Genomic DNA, 22723 nt, shown 5'->3' on the forward strand with positions numbered 1-22723 from the left:
GTAGCGATATGACTGAATTTATTTTAAAGCTACGTTAAAAATCTAAATCGGACACACACGTTGTCGGAAATATGGCAGGCATATATGGAGGGGGATTACCGAAATAATTATATGCGTGTATTTCCTAATCTTCTATGATGCATTATTGTAAATGGCTGCTTGCAAATGATACTTTCATAATTCTATCAATGTATATTGTATTTTCATTGATGCAAATTGTACGTGGCAGTTTGTAAGTGCTACTTTCCTTCTGCATTATTGTAAATGACTGCTTGCAAGTGCTACATTCATAATTCTAGTCAAGAATTTTCTAATTTTCATTGATGCAAGCTGTAAATGGTTGCTTGCAAGTTTTTCGATCTACTTTCCTTCTGCGTTATTGTATCTTGCGATTTGCCGACAACTGAATTGATTCCGTAGTTTGTCGTATGACAAACGCAATGTCAGTTACTACAAACTTTGTATATTCTGTTTTTGAACTTTACAATTACATCATTCCAACTGCTGTTTTCATACAGATTTGGTCCTGCAACAATGTAAATACTAAGTTTTATCAGTATCGTCTTTGTTGTCCATCTCGTGTCTCTCTAAATTTCTAATTTTTTTCCTTTACGGCATTCATTTTATGTCGATAACTCTTTCACTCCCCTTTTTTAAGGTGTACGTTAGCAACACAGTTTTAATCGTCTCTAAAACCATATGCTTTCTCGAAGATCTAAGCGATTTATAGCACCTTACGAAAACAAAAACGCATCCACAACAACAGGGTGGTCCATCTTTTTCAACCCCAGTTTTGACGCACTGAAGTATTTACCTTCAAAGTTTAAGAAATCTACTTCTTAGTGTCATCTCTCATTACTTGGAAACATTAGTTATTTTAGCAAAGTAAGGATCAGAAATAACAATGATATATTCCCTCGTAATCTTCTTAACGAGTATTCATCGGACGAACCCTGGTTATAAGGATTGTATTGTACGTCACCCATTTTGACGCACCTCACAGACGTCTTTCTTTTCCTGTGATAATATTGTACATAAGCTCCCGCGAAAATAAAATAATTCAGATCAACATCAATAGCACATAAAAAAGTTTATAGGTAAAATGACATTAAAAACAATTAATCATTCCTTACAGGTGTTATTTTGCCGCAAAAAAAAACCCAAATAATCAAACTGTGGAAAATCATGTTGGTATCATGATAAAAGTATTTACTTGCGATTAGAAGTATTAGATTTAGTGTACAGTTGTTCTCAAATACTTAATTTGCATTGTTTATGTACGGAACCTTAACCTTTGAATGTATTTATATATATAAAAAACAAAAACAAAAAAAGCTTTAAAACTACTTTGCATCCATTAAAACATTTGTCTCTAAAACTGAAAATAATCAGAGACAAAAGATTTTACAGGAGATTTTACTTTTATTTTTTTGTAATTCTTGCCATTATCAAACCAATTAAAATTAATAATTTGGTTCAAGAATTTTGCAAATATAAAGATAGGACCCTTAGGATGTAATTATTCAGCTGCTCTTTGTCATATTAAAGACTTAAGAAAGAAGCTTTAAAGATATTTTGAAATATGAATGTTGCTGTCGATGAGTGTGTTTTGGGACGGTCTTCAGCAAGTATCAACAAAAGAATAAACTCTAATGATCTTGCTCGATAATTATACAGGGTAGAATTTTACAGATCGCTGTCTTTTCATTTGGTTTTGTTCTATTTAATCGCCTACATGTATCATGGGTAGTTGAGGGTGTTTTGGGACAGTCTTTTGCTGTCCTAGGGTAGTCATGGCGTCTTTTATTTGGTGATAATTACCAATATGGGATACACTATATATTTTAAAAAACTCTCCTGATCTTACTCGATAATTATACAATCCAGGATTTTACTGATCACTGTCTTTTATAAGGTTTGATTCAATATATTGGTATACATGTATCCTGGGTAGGTGAGAGAGTTTTCGGACAGTCTTGAGCTAGCCCCATTACTTTCAGGGTGACAGATAGAAAAATTAAACTATTGAATGTCTACTTCCTGCATACGTTGTTGGAAATAATCAAACATAAAATTTGCTGACAGATTTGGGGAGGCAAACAAGTGTTAAAACATTGCCTAAACTTTTAGAACACGTTTTGCTTTAATATTCTTTAAAGGAATTGGCTATGAAAAGCTTGAGGGCGCATACATTATGGTCAACAAGTGTTGCTTGCTTGACTTTGTGTTAGGTAAAGAACCGAGAGTCTACCATTTTTCTATTAGATGGCTTGTCAAATGGTCAAATGCAGGAATAGGTTGCAGATGTGCCTTAGATATCTTCTGATTGGGATTTCCTACCATTTGACAAGTGTAAGATGAGCTAAGGTACTTCAAAACATCACTTTAATTTTCAGCAAATAAAAACGATTCAGGATCTTGTGATAAGTCTTACTGACACCAAATGACCAGCTTAAGGGGTTTTATGGGCTATACTATGCATGTCCTGTCCATATGCCTTCGGAACAACACTTTCACCAGCAGGTGCATCGGTTGCCGCCATTTTCTCATAATGAACCCATTTTTCACAAAGTAATAAACTGGTACTTGTGTGGCTTTAATTTTTAAAACCGAGACTTGTGTCTTCTCTGAGGAATACTACTTGGTTGCCTATAACTCACATTAAACTGACTTGCATACTTATAAAGTAGCTGTTACTTTCTGCTCAGATATCTTACAACTGCAGTCAGAAATTGGCTAGTGGTTTCTATTATTCTGTGAAGAAACTAACTTACTTGTGAATCTCTCTCTCTCTCTCTCTCTCTCTCTTTGCTGAGTGATTAAGACATTTAAATTATGGAATATACCTTGTCCATTGTTCGAAGGCACAATTACATTAGGGAAAGAGGCCAAATGTAGAATTTCATCTCAGGTTCATAAATAAAATAGTTTTGTGAGGGTCAATGTATCAGATATAACTAATTAGCAAATAAAATATAAACATTTTCATGGGTTTTTGCTCATAGCAAGAGCAAGGAACTTATTTTATTGCCCGCAAAATAAATTCTCCGAAAAGTGAGCATTTTTGTACAGTGTATATATTGAATACAGATCCAACTCAAGGGTTCTACGTATGAGAGCAGGGAAGACATCCGAAAAGCCATATGGACGTCATAGAAAAATCAAGAAAAAGTATCCAAACATCTATATGTCGCGTGGTGGATAGCTTATCAAAGGGTTAGAGGCCAGAATGGGTGTCCGGGGACCCATAGGTTATTGAATGAGACAAAAGACCCTTTTCCGTACTACTAGTGGATTTCATAGAAGAAATATAAAAAACTATGTATAAGAGAATATTGTTTACAGATGATTAGTATGTATTACTGGGTGAAATTGGGAAACTACACTAAAGACTCACATCTCTCAGTTACATGTAACATTGTTTAATTTTATCTAAATTCTAATAATGAACATGTATCTACACTTCTCAGATGTGGATCGATACCATTATCATAATCAGTTAATTTAGAGCCACATTCAGCGTTTTCTTTGATGTTTCTTTTACAAAAGTTAATCAGAATGTACTTTATACCTTAAACAACAAAGGTACTTCATTTGCCTTCTAAAAATTGAATAAGAATATTCCCAGTCGGGTTACAGTTCTTTTCATATTTGGTGTCAATATAATTACAACTCGTGACGTGTTCCCACTGCATAGTTACACTTCCTGTATACATAAGATAAGGCAACTATGTACACTGATAGATACAAGCCTGGGGCAATCTGATTAAATTCAAATCTCCTCTGTCTCACGTGAAGATCTGAGAGCGACCTCTAAGAGGTCATATTCTACTAATTTTGGAATTAGCCAATGGAAATGCAGCTTTCAGAAATTTTAAATTTCCAATCTTTCGGCCCACCCCGACGATCTTTAGCACACCGCACAGTCTCCGAAACGCGAAGGTGTAAGACTTCATCTGGTTGGCTGGTAAAATTAGCGATTTTGCTAATAACATAAGTCATCAGAACATGGCCCCTAAATGGCCGCTGTCAGAACTTGGCCTAGAACAGTGGAGACACTTTTTACAAGTGTCTTGTCGACACATGCTACAATGGTTCCATGGTGTAATGGTTAGCACTCTGGACTTTGAATCCAGCGATCCGAGTTCAAATCTCGGTGGAACCTTGAATATTATTTTAAGTTCTTTCTTATTTACATTAATTTAAAGACTTTATTTTATTTTTGTAAATCCTAATGCGAAAGATGAGGTGGGTGTATGCAAATTGAAGCGAATATGATCCCTATGTGTGTCTATTTCGTCATACAACATAGTTTGAAAACCGGTTAGTTCAACAAAGTATGAATAAATTGTCACAATTGTTGAGTTACAAATTAAAAATAAAACAAGCTCGATGCTAAAATGAAGTATGACAATTTCTTCATATTGTCGGAGGATCATCAGCTCTGTCTCTATGTAAGTGTCAGTTAATCGCTGTACATGGTTGTTTGTTCATACATATATAGACCTTTCCATAGCCCTTGGATTTTTCAAAGAAATTTCCGTACGCCCTTGGATTTTTCAACGACCTCACCATACGTCATTGGATTTTTCAACGACCTTTCCATATTTCCTCGGATTTTTCAAGTCTTCGCAGTAATTTACAAAAAATGTTTAATTTTGTTCGCTGAAAATGTCTCCGAAACAACAAATAAACCCTGATCTATTCGGACTACCTCGACAGTTTCTACGAAGATAATGACTGTACGATTGACCTAGAGCTTACGAATGAAAAAGTAGTTAGATGCATTCGCAATTTTTCGGACAATCCTTCTTTCGCAAACAGGTGAGGTGATCCGACTGCAGTTATCGGCATATATTCCAAGGTGTGATCAATAGGATTGACCTCGAAATTGAGAATTTAAAAGGCGCGGCCTGCTGGTTATCACGTGATCTTTTGCCATTACGGTACCGATATCGCCCAGCGCTCCATACTGTAAGGACAATGATATCGATATCAGATGCCGGTGGGCCGGATTGTTTTTCAATCTGAGGAGACTACAGCCGAAGACGAAGTTAAAGGAAATTATTGTTTTGGTTACCAAGAGGATACCATCACCGTGAATGGCCAAACCCACCTGGCAGTGGACAAGATCACCTGTCTTGGCAGTAGCAGTCGCGTGCAGTCCAAAGCGATGATGAGACAAATGCCAGAATTGCCAAAGCAAGAGTGGCCTGTGGCATCTCACGAGCAAATGTGTTCAGTCCACAAAACTCACGGTACTAATTCAGTTCCCATAGTAAACCTATGTAAACACCATGATATTTAAAATTCAACAACTTAAAGATTGTGAGTGCTCATAATCAAACCTACATTTATAAGTATAGATGAAACCTATATTTATCGGTATAGATGAAATCTGGATGTCAGCTTTTGTGCAGATGAAAGGATATGAGCCGCGGCATTTTCTGGACCAGTATGTGTTTGAAACATGTGCTTTCAATTCCGCACCAAAGAGTCAGGTGCGAATTTTAGTAATGAGTGTTCCAAACTCAAGACGGTAAAAGGACTTAAATTCCATCAATAAAATAATGTCATTTTCAATGGGCTTCCTAAAGAAACTCATCTGGATATGATTTCAAGACAGAGTCCCAGACTCTGAGGTTTTCACGTAGACAGGAATATAGAAGAAATATCGCCTTGATGGTTAAATGATGACATATTTAGAACTTTAAAATCTCGGGAAAAACATACTATATCATTATTTATATATAGAGTATTGATCTGCCTAAATTTAGCCTGATAGTCATAAGTGAACTTTATAACTTGATTTTAAATTAGCCAGCATAATTTCATTTTATTTAATCACTTTAAGATATTTCAATGTATCTTACTAATTTAACATACATTCCACTCGAACGTAATAGTACTAATCTTTTAGGCATTTCACTTTTAATCTTCATATACACTTTTATTATTTTCATATATATATATATATATATATATATATATATATATATATATATATATATATATATATATATATATATATATATATATATATATATATATATATATATATATATATATATATATATATATATATACATATATATATATTCATCTGTGTGTGTGTGTATGTTTGTGTGTATTACAGGAGTGTAACGTTTTATCAATAAAGTAAGACGAAATATCTGACAACATGAATGCACCTTATCGGTAATATAAATGAACACAAGGGAGTCCAACGGTAAGCTGATATAATACTGATATATTACTACCTCCTAACATGTTTTTGGAATATGACCCTGTATCATCGATAGGTTCCATGGTGTAATGGTTAGCACTCTGGACTCTGAATCCAGCAATCCGAGTTCAAATCTCGGTGGAACCTAAGTTTATCTTTTTAATCCTAAAAATACCTTTTCTTAAAGTTTTATGTCGAACAGAAGACAAATGTACAATAGCAGAAGCGAGTATGAGAGGATACATTGTATGTACCTATTTAACGACATACAGTATTGCTTGGAAATGGGTTAGTGCGAAATATGAATCTAGTTTCGCAATAGAGTTGCAACCTAGTGCTCCTTGCTGACAATTCAATAATTCGCACTTAAAAAGGGGAATCTCGCAAATTCTTTGCAACTACATTACGATTTGAAAACTAAGATATCTTGTAATTTCGACTTTGATTTATTAATTGCAATTAAAGAATTGCGCAACGTAAACACATTTCCTTTATGTCTTGATATTGACTGCGGACCGTTACCTCTTTCTCACTTTTCTAGGCGAGGAGTCAATTACACTGCACTATATGTGTTTCATTATCAATATATGCATATATTAGTCGATATCGATTTTAAATAGCGAATCCCTTTTCTATAATGTGACCTCTACCATGACAACACTGATACTGACCAGCACTCGATACCTTAGAAACTGTATTCGTACACATTTATTATAAATGTCACTAATGTGCAAAGTGTTAAGAGGTACACTTTACGATCACATTGTTGTTATACAAATATGATCTTTTTCTTTTATAGTTGTTCTCTCTCTCTCTCTCTCTCTCCCCCCCCCCCCCACTCCGCGTATTGCAATTTAATGCGTTATGGACACGGATTCAAAGCATAAACCTTCTTGATGGAAACATTTTATATTGCGGACACCAAAAGTTGGTGTCCACAAGGTACTCACCGCTAAATTATTCCTCTGATTCATGTATATGATGGTGATAGGAAAAGAACAAACCTGCGTTGTAAAGCGTTTCCCGCCAAATGTGTGTATATTTATTTTTACTTTTCCATTCAGCAGCCAGCGTGTGCGAACCCGTCACACACATACATATTGCGGTTTGCGCATGTCCTTGCCATTGGATACTGGAATAGCTCTCTTCCTATTGAGTATTATCGCCTCGCTCCTACTACCTCATGCACATGTTTTAGCAAAACAGTAAAGAATGCGCATATACTACAACCTACTAATAAGTTTTGAGAAGATGACCCGTTGTAACCTATAGGTTCCATGGTGTAATGGTTAGCACTCTGGACTTTGAATCCAGCAATCCGAGTTCAAATCTCGGTGGAACCTAGCTTTTTGATTTTTATTCAAATACTTTTCTCAAAGTTTCATGTGGAACAGGAGGCGAATGTACAGAAGAAGAAGAAGCGACTTACAGCCCCTTACTTACAACTCAGTAATTCGTACTTACAACTATATATTATCTAAATCATCTTCAACTACATTACGATTTTTGCACTTAGAAATTTTGTAATTACGACTTTGTTTTCTTAATTGTTCACTTATCGTCAAAGGACAAGGATAACCTAGAAATTGAAAGCTTGCGTTGTCGAACCGCTCCAGTGGCCTAGTGGTTAGAGCGCCCGCCTCGGATGCGGGAGATCGTGGGTTTGATCCCCGGCCACATCATACCAAAGACTTACAAAAAAGGTACTAACAGCAGCCTCGCTAGTCGCACAGCATTAAGAGGTTAGTTTTAGGACTGTTCGGCCTGGTGTCAGGATAATGTGTCTGGGTGGAACATCATGCTACATGTCTGCAGCATGATGCCCCAGTGCTAGACATCACTATAAACTGCCACATTGCAGGCATCGTAGCGATATGACTGAATTTATTTTAAAGCTACGTTAAAAATCTAAATCGGACACACACGTTGTCGGAAATATGGCAGGCATATATGGAGGGGGATTACCGAAATAATTATATGCGTGTATTTCCTAATCTTCTATGATGCATTATTGTAAATGGCTGCTTGCAAATGATACTTTCATAATTCTATCAATGTATATTGTATTTTCATTGATGCAAATTGTACGTGGCAGTTTGTAAGTGCTACTTTCCTTCTGCATTATTGTAAATGACTGCTTGCAAGTGCTACATTCATAATTCTAGTCAAGAATTTTCTAATTTTCATTGATGCAAGCTGTAAATGGTTGCTTGCAAGTTTTTCGATCTACTTTCCTTCTGCGTTATTGTATCTTGCGATTTGCCGACAACTGAATTGATTCCGTAGTTTGTCGTATGACAAACGCAATGTCAGTTACTACAAACTTTGTATATTCTGTTTTTGAACTTTACAATTACATCATTCCAACTTCTGTTTTCATACATATTTGGTCCTGCAACAATGTAAATACTAAGTTTTATCAGTATCGTCTTTGTTGTCCATCTCGTGTCTCTCTAAATTTCTAATTTTTTTCCTTTACGGCATTCATTTTATGTCGATAACTCTTTCACTCCCCTTTTTTAAGGTGTACGTTAGCAACACCGTTTTAATCGTCTCTAAAACCATATGCTTTCTCGAAGATCTAAGCGATTTATAGCACCTTACGAAAACAAAAACGCATCCACAACAACAGGGTGGTCCATCTTTTTCAACCCCAGTTTTGACGCACTGAAGTATTTACCTTCAAAGTTTAAGAAATCTACTTCTTAGTGTCATCTCTCATTACTTGGAAACATTAGTTATTTTAGCAAAGTAAGGATCAGAAATAACAATGATATATTCCCTCGTAATCTTCTTAACGAGTATTCATCGGACGAACCCTGGTTGTAAGGATTGTATTGTACGTCACCCATTTTGACGCACCTCACAGACGTCTTTCTTTTCCTGTGATAATATTGTACATAAGCTCCCGCGAAAATAAAATAATTCAGATCAACATCAATAGCACATAAAAAAGTTTATAGGTAAAATGACATTAAAAACAATTAATCATTCCTTACAGGTGTTATTATTCTTATCATGATCTTCATTTTGGAACATATTTTGCCGCAAAAAAAAACCCAAATAATCAAACTGTGGAAAATCATGTTGGTATCATGATAAAAGTATTTACTTGCGATTAGAAGTATTAGATTTAGTGTACAGTTGTTCTCAAATACTTAATTTGCATTGTTTATGTACGGAACCTTAACCTTTGAATGTATTTATATATATAAAAAACAAAAACAAAAAACAGCTTTAAAACTACCTTGCATCCATTAAAACATTTGTCTCTAAAACTGAAAATAATCAGAGACAAAAGATTTTACAGGAGATTTTACTTTTATTTTTTTGTAATTCTTGCCATTATCAAACCAATTAAAATTAATAATTTGGTTCAAGAATTTTGCAAATATAAAGATAGGACCCTTCGGATGTAATTATTCAGCTGCTCTTTGTCATATTAAAGACTTAAGAAAGAAGCTTTAAAGATATTTTGAAATATGAATGTTGCTGTCGATGAGTGTGTTTTGGGACGGTCTTCAGCAAGTATCAACAAAAGAATAAACTCTAATGATCTTGCTCGATAATTATACAGGGTAGAATTTTACAGATCGCTGTCTTTTCATTTGGTTTTGTTCTATTTAATCGCCTACATGTATCATGGGTAGTTGAGGGTGTTTTGGGACAGTCTTTTGCTGTCCTAGGGTAGTCATGGCGTCTTTTATTTGGTGATAATTACCAATATGGGATACACTATATATTTTAAAAAACTCTCCTGATCTTACTCGATAATTATACAATCCAGGATTTTACTGATCACTGTCTTTTATAAGGTTTGATTCAATATAATGGTATACATGTATCCTGGGTAGGTGAGAGAGTTTTCGGACAGTCTTGAGCTAGCCCCATTACTTTCAGGGTGACAGATAGAAAAAATTAAACTATTGAATGTCTGCTTCCTGCATACGTTGTTTAAAATAATCAAACATAATATTTGCTGGACAGATTTGGAGAGGCAAACAAGTGTTAAAACATTGCCTAAACTTTTAGAACAGGTTTTGCTTTAATATTCTTTAAAGGAATTGGCTATGAAAAGCTTGAGGACGCACACATTATGGTCAACAAGTGTTGCTTGCTTGACTTTGTGTTAGGTAAAGAACCGAGAGTCTACCATTTTTCTGTTAAATAGCTTGTCAATTGGTCAAATGCAGGAATAGGTTGCAGATGTGCCTTAGATATCTTCTGATTGGGATTTCATACCATTTGACAAGTGTGACAAGAGCTAAGGTACCTAAAAAATTCACTTTAATTTTCAGCAAATAAAAACGATTCAGGATCTTGTGATATGTCTTACTGACACCAAATGACCAGCTTAAGGGGTTTTATGGGCTATACTATGCATGTCCTGTCTATATGCCTTCGGAACAACACTTTCACCGGCAGGTACATCAGGTGTCGCCATTTTCTCACAATGAACGCATTTTTCACAAAGTTATAAACTGGTACTTGTGTGGCTTTAATTTTTAAAACCGAGACTTGTGTCTTCTCTGAGGAATACTACTTGGTGGCCTATAACTCACATTAAACTGACTTGCATACTTATAAAGTAGCTGTTACTTTCTGCTCAGATATCTTACAACTGCAGTCAGAAATTGGCTAGTGGTTTCTTTTATTCCGTGAAGAAACTAACTGACTTCTGAATCTCTCTCTCTTCTCTCTCTCTCTCTCTCTCTCTCTCTCTCTCTCTCTGCTGAGTGATTAAGACATTTAAATTATGGAATATACCTTGTCCATTGTTCGAAGGCACAATTACATTAGGGAAAGAGGCCAAATGTAGAATTTCATCTCAGGTTCATAAATATAATAGTTTTGTGAGCGTCAAAGTATCAGAAATAACAAATTAGCAAATAAAATATAAACATTCTCTTGGGTTTTCGCTCATAGCAAGAGCAAGCAACTTTTTGTATTGTTCGCAAAATAAATTCTCCAAAAAGTGAGCATTTTGTACAGTGTATATATTGAATACAGATAAAACTCAAGGGTTCTACGTATGAGAGCAGGGAAGATATCAGGAAAGCCGTATGGACGTCATAGAAAAATCAAGAAAAAGTAACCAAACATCTGTGGGTCGTGTGGGGATAGCTTGTCATGGGGGTTAAAGGCGAGAATGGGTGTCCGGGGACCCATTGGGTATTGGTGAGGCAAAAGACCCATTTCGGCACTACTAGTGGATTTCATTGAATACATATAAAAAATTTGGTGTCATATAACAAAATTCAAATCTCCTCTGTCTTACATGGGGAGGGGACCACCAGACAGATCCCCACCCCCATTTCCAAAAAAAGTGTTTTATTTGTATGTGTATCCCCCTAGATATGTTGTTTTTTTTATGTTTATAAAAAGAATTTTCAATCAAAAATTCATTTTACATTTTTGATGGGGTATTTATATTTCTCTATATTGGTGTTCATTCAAGCCAAGTTTCCTTCACCTAGCTCGAATTCGCTCCCCTAGTTCAGGTCTCCTACGTTTCGTGTTTGCTATATGTGTATTACTATTTGTGTGAGTGCTATAAGTTTTCATGTTGAGACAGCATATCAGTCAAATTTCCCCAGTTTTCCTTGGTACCATTTCATTCTTTTTATTAGTTAATATACTTTATTAGTAATTTTCGAAATTGCGACTGAGGTGTGTACTGTTTTTATAAAAAAAGAAAAAAAGCCTAGTGTTTTATGTGTGTGCTTATATGTGTCGCTCATCGCATAATTACTTCCTTGAAATGAGGCAGACTGTACTCGAGTGAGGGTCCATACTTTATTTATTTGTTGTATTTCACCCGACTCGAGTTTTGGTCCCCTCTATTATTTATTATGGCCAAAATTCATATTTTATTAGTTTACTATACAGTACGGGAGCTGTATAGTTAGGAGAGAGAGTTAGAAGTAAGTTGAAGTGTTGTGTTTTTTTGTTGTTGGTTTTTTTTTGGGGGGGGGTTTGAGGGGGGGTTCTATGCTAGTGTTCCATATTGGGTGTTTTTCTTAGGCTCTTTTATGGGTCTTTCCACTTCGCGTGGCGCCATGTGATATAGCCCATGACGTCATTACCTCTTACTTTCCCATAAAGATACTCTGTCCGTTTCTACAGTTTCAGGTAAGGAGAATACTCCATAGGGATTGTTAGATTTTTGTATCTAAACACATGCATATTAATTAGTGTTTAACGATTTATTAAATGTATATGATTTTAGGGTAGCTACCTCCCAAGGAGATCGTGGTGGGAACGAGGTCTTAGCGCGCGTTCGCGTTAGCGCTCGTAGTGAGCGATATACCAAGGCCCCTTTCTCAGCAAAACTCCCTGTTTGGTATATAAATCCATTTTATATTAAATTTTTGAGAGATATCAAATGATTTGTACTGACATTAAATAGTCCTTTAATTTGCAATTTTAAATAATTTATTGGTTATGATGGCCTATGTGAGTTATTTCTTGATTGTTATTACCTGGCCACAGGCCATCATAATTTTTGTAACGTAATATGTTATCTTAATTATTGTTATTTGTTGTTGTCGAAATTCCGGTCCAAATAAAGAATATGTTTCCTTTGATATCTCTCATATATATATATACATGCATACTTCCATAATCAATTTAATACTGTCATCCTTCCTTCTTTCACATTGTGCGATTGCGTGATATATATAGTGAAGTTGGATGTTTTGCACAAGGTGCATTTTATTATTATGTGGATCGTTCTTCTTCTCAAGGGAGTCTCGCCTGTTAGCCAGTTATTATGCAAATATTTCAAAATGAGACTTTGTATTTTTACCGATCTGATGTTGGTCCAGTGCTTCCACACTCCAGTCGATATGGATATTTTCCTCCTGTACTTTATTTCTTTATTTTTTGCTTTATATTCCCTAATCCAGTCATATGTCTTAGGTATGTCCGTCTCTCAGAGTTCTGTTTTGTCCCTAAACTTGCATAAAAGGTCTTTTGTTTGTCAAAAGTGTCTGGGTACTTCTAACTTTTTTGGCTAACTTGTTATTTTTTTAAATATCTTGCCTGTTCCTTAAGGTGAAGCCGTACCAATATATGTATAGGGCTTCCCAAGGACTTTTTGGAATTACCCGTAGTCTTTTGAATCTGTTTATAATATTTGTATATTTTGTTTAAATGGGACATGGTAGGGCTAAGCCCTTTTTAGTTCTAGCTCTATATAATTTTTTTTTTTTTGACGTAATGTGTCCTGAAGTTCCATATATATTTTATAATATCTTTATCTATCTTATCTAAAAATTAATCAAATCTAGCTCTACGGAGTTTATTATATAGTTCATGTTAGAGTACATGTATGTTTTTGCTATTTGCGCGCGCTCCATTATGCATAATGACTTTTTTGTATATATTTTTGTAGTTTTCTATTTCTTCGTTTTTACCAAAGAAGATTCCTAAAGCTTTAACAGTTACCTTGATCAAGTGTGGTGTTGCATCGGGGTGGTTTCCCTTCCAGTTCCCCAATTTGAGTATTTCTGTTTTATCATTATTTATTTGCGACCCTGATGCTTTTCCAAATGATTCGTATTCCTTTTTCAGGTGTTTAAAGTAATTTTGTTCTTTTATGAAGTTTGTAAAGACATCGGCATGTTGGAACGTTTTGAAATCCTCTTTCAGATTGGGGATTTTTATGCCTTCGATATTTTTGTTATTCTGTATTTTAATACTTAGTATTTCAATTGCTATTACGTAATAGCATAGATAGTGGGCAGCCTTGCCTCACCGATCTTTGAATATCAATTTTTCTCCGTGACAGCGCCGTTTACCTGTACTCTAGCTGATATTTTCGTGTACATGATTTTAGTCCAGTTTTGGAAGTTAATTCCAAATCCAAATTTCTCTAATACCTTTTCGGTATAGTTATTTTCCAATCTGTCGAAAGGTTTCTCTTCGTCAAAAAGTACCATAGCACCTTGTTGACCTGTTTCGTTTAAATAATTAATTATCGTTCTTATATTTAGGATATTATTTTGCACATTTCGTAACTCTCCCCCACACACACATGATTGGTTTGTATTTATGATTTCATTTAAACATAATTTAACTCTATTGCTAAAACTTTTCTTAAAATCTTGTAATCTATATTTAGGAGGGAGATTTGCCTCCAATTTTTAAGGTTTTCCCTATCCCCGTTCCCTTTGTATATAATTGTTATTAACCCTTCTCTCGTTGTTTCCGTCATTATGTCATTTTTTAAAAGAATGTTATTATATGAATTTTCTAGAATCGGCGCTAACTCACTTTGGAATTTTTTTTATACAATTCCGCCGTGAGTCCATCTCTCCCTGGGGATTTCCATTTCGCTAGCTGACTGACTGTAATTTTTATTTCATTTTATGATATGAAAACATCACATAGGTCCCTATGTTCTGATGATATTTTGTCACATATAATATCTTTTAGATATTCATTTATAGTTAGTAAATCGATGTTTTGTGAAGTATACAAGTTGGTATAAAAATCCTTAATTTTCCCTAGTATTTCGTTTTTCCGTTATTTCCCTCCCATTTTCATTTGCTTCTCTAGTTGATTCACCCACCCCCCTCCTTAATTCCACTCTTTTATATTGTCCATTTGCTCTTTTGTTTATGGAATTGTATTTCCCCGCTCTTAATTCAATCCCTCTATTTTTCCTCATCAATGATTTTTTTCCAGCTGGTTTTGTAATGGCTTTTCCTGTTCCTCTGGTAATTTCCCTTTAGAAAAGTTTTCATTTCTTGTTCTTCCGTTTCTTGTAGTTTGTTCCTTTTAATAGAATGATATATTACTATTTTTTAATTTTATTGTTTAAACTATCCCAATCCGTAATTATGTCTCTGTTATCAAATTTTTTTAAAGTTTTCTAATTCATTTGTATTTCTTCTCTAAAATCATCTACTTCTAAAATTTTGTTGTTTAGTTTCCATACTCCCTTCCCCATTTTTTTACTTCTTAATATTTTAAAATCGAGACATATTAATTTATGATCAGAAATTTTAAAATCATGTATTTTTGCATTTTTATATAGATTATCCTGAAACATGTAACATAGAATTTGTCCAATCTACAAGCTTTTCCAGTTTTATACTCATATGTGTATTGGGTCCTATGTAAATTTGTTTCTCTGTATATACCATTTAATTTATGTTTCTGTACAAGTTCTTCCATTATATGTTTCGCAGTTAGATCATTCTAACAGTTAGCCTCTAATTCTGTCAATATCGTCCCCCACCCAGGTAAAATCACCCCCTATATTTTTACATTAAGATACACGGATATACTGCTACATTAAGAAACACGGACATGCTGTTACATTAAGATGAGTTAGACTTAAGAACTCAAGGGTTCTACGTATGACAGCAGGGAAGTCATCAGAAAAGCCATATGGACGTCATAGAAAAATCAAGATAAAGTAACCAAACATAATCGGTCGCATGGTGGATAGCCTATCAAAAGGGTTACAGGCCAGAATGGGTGTACGGGGACCCATAGGTTATTGAATGAGACTAAAGACCCTTTTCCGTACTACTAGTAGATTTCATAGAAGAAATAGAAGAAAAAAACTATGTAAGTAGACATTCAATAGTTTAATTTTTCTATCAGTCACCCTGAAAGTAATGGGGCTAGCTCAAGACTGTCCGAAAACTCTCTCACCTACCCAGGATACATGTATACCATTATATTGAATCAAACCTTATAAAAGACAGTCATCAATAAAATCCTGGATTGTATAATTATCGAGTAAGATCAGGAGAGTTTTTTAAATAAATTTTATCCCATATTGGTAATTATCACCAAATAAAAGACGCCATGACTACTTTAGGACAGCAAAAGACTGTCCCAAAACACCCTCAACTACCCATGATACATGTAGCCGATTAAATAGAACAAAACCAAATAAATAGACAGCGATCTGTAAAATTCGACCCTGTATAATTATCGAGTAAGATCATTAGAGTTTATTGTTTTGTTGATACTTGCTGAAGACGGTCCCAAAACATACTCATTGACCACTACAGTCATATTTCAAAATATCTTTAAAGCTTCTTTCTTAAGTCTTCAATGTGACAAAGAGCAGCAGAATAATTACATCCTAAGGGTGCTATATTTATAGTTTTAAAATTCTTGAATCAAATTATTAATTTTAATTGGTTTGATAATGGTAAGAATTACAGTAAATAAAACTAAAATCTCCTGTAACATATTTTGTCTCTGATTATTTTCACTCTTAGAGACAAATGTTTTAAAGGATGCAAAGCAGTTTTAAAGCTGTCTTTTATACATATAAATACATTCAAAGGTTAAGGGTTTTCGCGGGAGCTTATGTACAATATTATCACAGGAAAAGAAAGACGTCTGTGAGATGCGTCAAAATGGGTGACGTACAATACAATCCTTACAACCAGGGTTCGTCCGATGAATACTCGTTAAGAAGATTACGAGGGAATATATCATTATCATTTCTGATCCTTACTTTGCTAAAATAACTAATGTTTCCAAAGTAATGAGAGATATCACTAAGAAGTAGATTTCTTAAACGTTGAAGGTAAATACTTCAGTGCGTCAAAACTGGGGTTGAAAAAGATGGACCACCCTGTTGTTGTGGATGCGTTTTTGTTTTCGTAAGGTGCTATAAATCGCTTAGACCTTCGAGAAAGCATATGGTTTTAGAGACGATTAAAACTGTGTTGCTAACGTACACCTTAAAAAAGGGGAGTGAAAGAGTTATCGACATAAAATGAATGCCGTAAAGGATAAACTTTAGAAATTTAGAGACACGAGATGGACAACAAAGACGATACTGAAAAAGCTTAGTATTTACATTGTTGCAGGCCAAATCTGTATGAAAACAGCAGTTGGAATGATGTAATTGTAAAGTTAAGAAACAGAATATACAAAGTTTGTAGTAACTGACATTGCGTTTGTCATACGACAAACTACGGAATCAATTCAGTTGTCGGCAAATCGCAAGATACAATAACGCAGAAGGAAAGTAGATTGAAAAACTTGCAAGCAACCATTTACAGCTTGCATCAATGAAAATTAGAAAATTCATGACTAGAATTATGAATGTAGCACTTGCAAGCAGTCATTTACAATAATGCAGAAGGAAAGTAGAACTTGCAAACTGAAACGTACAATTTGCATCAATGAAAATACAATATACATTGATAGAATTATGAAAGTAGCACTTGCAAGCAGCCATTTACAATAATGCATCATGGAAGATTAGGAAATACACGCATATAATTATTTCGGTAATCCCTCTCCATATATGCCTGCCATATTTCCGACAACGTGTGTGTGTCCGATTTAGATTTTTAAAGTAGCTTTAAAACAAATTCAGTCATATCGCTACGATTCCTGCAGTGTGGCAGTTTATAGTGATGTTTAGCACTGGGGCATGCTGAGCGCCTAGCGAGGTAGCTGTTAGTACCATTTTCGTAAGTCTTTGGTATGACTCGGCCGGGGATCCAACCCACGGTCTCCCGCATCCGAGGCAGACGCTCAAACCACTAGACCACTGGAGCGGTCCGACAACGTAAGCGTCTAAGAATAGCTTTCAATTTCTAGGTTATCCTTGTCCTTTGACGGCAAGTGAAAAATTAAGAAAACAAGGTTTAATTACAAAATTTCTAAGTGTTAAGATCGTAATGTAGTTGAAGAGGATTTACGTAATATATAGTTGTAAGTACGAATTACTGAGTTGTAAGTAAGGGACTGTAAGTCGCTTCTTCTTCTGTACATTCGCCTCCTGTTCCACATGAAACTTTGACAAAAGTAATTCAATAAAATGAAAGAACATAGGTTCCACCGAGATTTGAACTCGGATTGCTGGATTCAAAGTCCAGAGTGCTAACCATTACACCATGGAACCTATCGGTTACAACGGGTCATCTTCTAAAAACTTATTAGTAGGTTGTAGTATATGCGTATTCTTTACTGTTTTGCTAAAACATGTGCATGAGGTAGTAGGAGCTAGGCGATAATACTCAATAGAAAGAGAACGATTCCAGTATCCAATGGCACTGACACGAGGAAACCGCAATATGTCTGTGTGTGACGGGTTCGCACACACTGGCCGCTGAATGGAAAAGTAAAAATAAATATACACACATTTGGCGCGAAACGCTTTACAACGCAGGTTTATTCGTTTCCTATCACCATCATATACGTGAATCAGAGGAATAATTTAGCGGTGAGTACCCTGTGGACACCAACTTTTGGTGTCCGCAATATAAAATGTGTCATTAACGAAGGTTTATGCTTTGAATCGGTGTCCATAACGCAATAAATTTGAGTACAGAGAGAGAGAGAGAGAACAACTATAAAAGAAAAAGATCATATTTATACAACAACAATCAGATCGTAAAGTGTACCTCTTAATACTTTGCACATTAGTGACTTTTATAATAAATGTGTACGAAAACAGTTTCTAAGGTATCGAGGGCTGGTCAGTATCAGTGTCGTCATGGTAGAGGTCACGTGATAGAACAGTGATTCGCTATTTAAATCCGACATCGACTAATATATATGCATATATTCATAATGAAACACATATAGTGCAGTGTAATTGACTCCTCGCGTAGAAAAGTGAGAAGAGGTAAGGGTCCGCAGCCAATATCAAGACATAAAGGAATGTGTTTACGTTGCGCAATTCTTTAATTGCAATTAATAAATCAAAGTCGAAATTACAAGATATCTTTTTTTTAAAAATCGTAATATAGATACAAAGAATTAGCGAGATCCCTCTTTTCAAGTGAGCATTATTGAATTGACAGCAAAGGGCACTAAGTTGCATCTCTATTGCGAAACTAGATTCCTATTTCGCACTAACCCATTTCCAAGCAATAGTGTTTGTCGTTAAATAGGTACATACAATGTATCCTCTCATATCCGCTTCTACTACTGTACATTTGTCTTCTGTTCGACATAAAACTTTAAGAAAAAGTATTTTTAGGATTAAAAAGATAAACTTAGGTTCCACCGAGATTTGAACTCGGATTGCTGGATTCAGAGTCCAGAGTGCTAACCATTACACCATGGAACCTATCGATGACACAGGGTCATATTCCAAAAACATATTAGGAGGTAGTAATATATCTGTATTATATCAGCTTACCGTTTTACTCCTTGTGTTCATTTATATTACCGATAAGTTGAATTCATGTTGTCAGGGATTTCGTCTTACTTTATTGATAAAACGTTACACTCCTGCAACACACACACACACACACACACACACACATATATATATATACTAGTATGACATTACTAACAGTGTATATGTAGAATAAAAGTGAAATGACTAAAAGATTAGTACTATTACGTTCGAGTGGAATGTATGTTAAATTAGTAAGATACATTGAAATATCTTAAAGTGATTAAATAAACTGAAATTATGTTGGCTAATGTAAGATTAAGTAATAAAGTTCACTTATGACTATCAGGCTAAATTTAGGCAGATCAATACTCTATATATAAATAATGATATAGTATGTTTTTCCCGAGATTTTAAAGTTCTAAATATGTCATTATTTAACCATCAAGGCGATATTTCTTCTATCTTCCTGCCTGTCTGAGAACCTCGAGTATGGGACTGTCTTGAAATCATATCCACACCAGTTTCCTCAGGAAGCCCATTGAAAATGACATTGTTTTATTGATGGAATTTGAGTCCTTTAACCGTCTTGAGTTTGGAACACTCATTACTAAAATTAGCACGTGACTCTTTGGTGCAGAATTGAAAGCACATGTTTCAAACATATACAGGTCCAGAAAATGTCGCGGCTCATATCCTTTCCTGTACACAAACGCTGACATCCAGATTTCATCTATACTGATCAATATAGGTTTCATATATACTTACTTGTGAATCTCTCTCTCTCTCTCTCTCTCTCTCTCTCTCTCTCTCTCTCTCTCTCTCTCTCTCTGCTGAGTGATTAAGACATTTAAATTATGGAATATACCTTGTCCATTGTTCGAAGGCACAATTACATTAGGGAAAGAGGCCAAATGTAGAATTTCATCTCAGGTTCATAAATAAAATAGTTTTATGAGGGTCAATGTATCAGATATAACTAATTAGCAAATAAAATATAAACATTTTCATGGGTTTTTGCTCATAGCAAGAGCAAGGAACTTATTTTATTGCCCGCAAAATAAATTCTCCGAAAAGTGAGCATTTTTGTACAGTGTATATATTGAATACAGATCCAACTCAAGGGTTCTGCGAATGAGAGCAGGGAAGACATCCGAAAAGCCATATGGACGTCATAGAAAAATCAAGAAAAAGTATCCAAACATCTATATGTCGCGTGGTGGATAGCTTATCAAAGAGTTAGAGGCCAGAATGGGTGTCCGGGGACCCATAGGTTATTGAATGAGACAAAAGACCCTTTTCCGTACTACTAGTGGATTTCATAGAAGAAATAGGAAAAACTATGTATAAGACAATATTGTTTACAGATGATTAGTATATATTACTGGGTGAAATTGGGAAACTACACTAAAAACTCAGATGTCTCAGTTACATGTAACATTGTTTAATTTTAACTAAATTCTAATAATGAACATGTATCTACACTTCTCAGATGTGAATCGATACCATTATCATTATCAGTTAATTTAGAGCCACATTCAGCGTTTTCTTTGATGTTTCTTTTACAAAAGTTAATCAGAATGTACTTTATACCTTAAACAACAAAGCTACTTCATTTGCCTTCTAAAAATTGAATAACGATATTCCCAGTCGGGTTACAGTTCTTTTCATATTTAGTGTCAATATAATTACAACTCGTGACGTGTTCCCACTGCACATTTACACTTCCTGTGTACATAAGATAAGGCAACTATATACACTGATAGATAGAAGCCTGGGGCAATCTGATTAAATTCAAATCTCCTCTGCCTTACGTGAAGATCTGAGAGCGACCGCTAAGAGGTCATCTTCTACTAATTTTGGAATTAGCCAATGGAAATGCAGCTTTCAGAAATTTTAAATTTCCAATCTTTCGGCCCACCATGATGATCTTTAGCACACCGCACAGTCTCCGAAACGCGAAGGTTTAAGACTTCATCTGGTTGGCTGGTAAAATTAGTGATTTTGCTAATAACATAAGTCATCAGAACATGGCCCCTAAACGGCCGTTGTCAGATCTTGGCGTAGAACAATGGAGACACTTTTTATAAGTGTCTCATCAACACATGCTACATCGGTTCCATGGTGTAATGGTTAGCACTCTGGACTTTGAATCCAGCGATCCGAGTTCAAATCTCGGTGGAACCTTGAATTTTATTTTAATTTCTTTCTTTTTTACATTAATTTAAAGACTTTATTTTATTTGTGTAAATCCTAATGCGAAAGAAGAGGTGGGTGTATGCAAATTGAAGCGAATATGATCCCTATGTGTGTCTATTTCGTCATAAAACATAGTTTGAAAACCGGTTAGTTCAACAAGGTATGAATAAATTGTTACAACTGTTGAGTTACAAATTAAAAATAAAACAAGCTCGAAGCTAAAATGAAGTATGACAATTTCTTCATATTGCCGGAGGATCATCATCTCTGTCTCTGTGTAAGTGTCAGTTAATCGCTGTACATGGTTGTTTATTGATACATATATAGACCTTTCCATAGCCCTTGGATTTTTCAGTGAAATTTCCATACGCCCTTGGATTTTTCAACGACCTCACCATACGTCATTGGATCTTTCAACGACCTTTCCATACGTCCTTGGATTTTTCAAGTCTTCGCAGTAATTTACAAAAAAAATGTTTAATTTTGTTCGCTGAAAATGTCTCCGAAACAACAAATAAACCCTGATCTATTCGGACTACCTCGGCAATTTCTACGAAGTTAATTAATGTACGATTGACCTAGAGCTTACGAATGAGAAAAAAAATAGTACGATGCGTTCGCATTTTTTCGGACAATCCTTGTTTTACAAACAGGTGAGGTGATCTGACTGCAGTTATCGGCATATATGGACATAGGACACAATTAATTTTACTATATGTTCTCTACATTTGTTTCGCAGTTCTGACCTTTCCACTGTGTGACAATCAATACAAATCATATGTTAATCTAAAATATCTTCAAAGATGACTTTACGGTGAAGTTCTCGTCAAAGGTTGACCTGCTCTTTTTTAGATGCTGGACTGTCAACATAGCAGCATGTAAACAGAACACAGATTTCACTTTCGGATCATCGACAAGGCCTTGTTAATCACTGAGCACTGTCTCCGAAATACACACAGACAACAACACCCTGATCTCATATTATCAAGAAGAAACAGTTACCTTTAAATCCCTGCCAAAAATGCATAAATAAAACTCTTCTATCACCACAAAATGAGAGAGGAAAAAATATATGGTGTAGGAATACCTATATGGTGTAGGAATACATTGCTGCTAATAATAATGAGTGTCATCTCCAACAGATACCATTTCTGCGAATTTATAACGGAAAATTTATTTTT

The 22723-nt window shown here is 35.0% G+C and overlaps 6 non-coding genes across 6 annotated transcripts; 4 read left to right on the forward strand and 2 right to left on the reverse strand.

The window, feature by feature from the left end:
* Positions 1 to 4093: 4093 nt before the first annotated feature.
* On the forward strand, positions 4094 to 4165 carry Trnaq-uug (transfer RNA glutamine (anticodon UUG)). Its single transcript has one exon. It is a non-coding gene; the product is annotated as a tRNA-Gln (tRNA).
* Positions 4166 to 6301: 2136 nt separating this feature from the next.
* On the forward strand, positions 6302 to 6373 carry Trnaq-cug (transfer RNA glutamine (anticodon CUG)). The gene has a single exon. It is a non-coding gene; the product is annotated as a tRNA-Gln (tRNA).
* Positions 6374 to 7497: 1124 nt separating this feature from the next.
* On the forward strand, positions 7498 to 7569 carry Trnaq-uug (transfer RNA glutamine (anticodon UUG)). The gene has a single exon. It is a non-coding gene; the product is annotated as a tRNA-Gln (tRNA).
* A 10478-nt stretch (positions 7570 to 18047) lies between these two features.
* Positions 18048 to 18119, reverse strand: Trnaq-uug (transfer RNA glutamine (anticodon UUG)). The gene has a single exon. It is a non-coding gene; the product is annotated as a tRNA-Gln (tRNA).
* Positions 18120 to 19220: 1101 nt separating this feature from the next.
* Positions 19221 to 19292, reverse strand: Trnaq-cug (transfer RNA glutamine (anticodon CUG)). Its single transcript has one exon. It is a non-coding gene; the product is annotated as a tRNA-Gln (tRNA).
* A 2166-nt stretch (positions 19293 to 21458) lies between these two features.
* On the forward strand, positions 21459 to 21530 carry Trnaq-uug (transfer RNA glutamine (anticodon UUG)). Its single transcript has one exon. It is a non-coding gene; the product is annotated as a tRNA-Gln (tRNA).
* The last annotated feature ends 1193 nt before the right edge of the window (positions 21531 to 22723 follow it).

The sequence above is a fragment of the Sinohyriopsis cumingii genome, chromosome 17, assembly GCF_028554795.1.
Source record: "Sinohyriopsis cumingii isolate HCF-2022 chromosome 17, ASM2855479v2, whole genome shotgun sequence".
In the NCBI taxonomy this organism is placed as follows: Eukaryota; Metazoa; Mollusca; class Bivalvia; order Unionida; family Unionidae; genus Sinohyriopsis; species Sinohyriopsis cumingii.